Raw genomic sequence first — 937 nt, 5'->3', positions numbered from 1 at the left:
TATATATATATATATATATATTTGTGTGTATATATATATATATATGTGTGTGTATATATATATATGTGTGTGTGTGTGTGTGTATATATAAATATTTATATATATATATATATATATATATATATATAGAAGCATTGGTTAAGTGTCAAGTATTAAGCGATGCAGTTTACCTGGTGACTATGAGTTCAATTCCTGTGTCAGGAGATTTATATAACCTCTGGTTCAAGTGGAACAAGAAAGTGGCACCACAAGGTTGAGAATACCAAATACAAGAATGTCTTTGGCACTGAATGATGGAATGAGCATAATTCTACTGACATGGATTGAATAAATAAAGGGTTTGGTTTGAGAATTCCAGAACTTTACTCTCAGTTTCAGGCAGCTGAAGTAGGTCTCTCACTGTAACACCCCTAGATGAGAACACAAGTCCCAATATCTCTGTGTGTATCATGATTATGTCCACCAGGGCATGGATCCTTCATTGAAACCGTTCTTCTCATCACATGTATCATGGTGCACTAGCAGTTGCTACATGTTGAGATGCAAAGCTTTAATAAAGGATTGGCATTAATGACGACATCATAATCAGCAGACATATTCTCCACAATTAATTCATTGTTATGAGATCTTTATGAAATCAATTACTGCTGTTTTCACTTCTATTGTAAAATTCTATTCACGTTTGTTTTTTTTTTCATTTGTAAAGTTTTTTTTTTATTATTTTCAAATGAATAAAGCTGACTCTTAAAGGTGTATAAAATATATCTTGTTATTTTTTGATGCATTGGTGTTAAGCTTGCAAGGGTTTATTATTTCTGTATCAGTATTTTCCAAGGGTTTACTTCTATAAAAGTGTTTTCCAACCTTTTATAGTTGGTGATACACTGTTGTTTCACTAAAAAATAAGTTGACATACTTTAAATATATCTTTAAAAAA

This window comes from Octopus bimaculoides, chromosome 24, assembly GCF_046866305.1.
Source record: "Octopus bimaculoides isolate indiv1 chromosome 24, ASM4686630v1, whole genome shotgun sequence".
In the NCBI taxonomy this organism is placed as follows: Eukaryota; Metazoa; Mollusca; class Cephalopoda; order Octopoda; family Octopodidae; genus Octopus; species Octopus bimaculoides.
The sequence above is the reverse complement of the archived record's forward strand: the minus strand, read 5'-3'. Positions refer to the sequence as shown.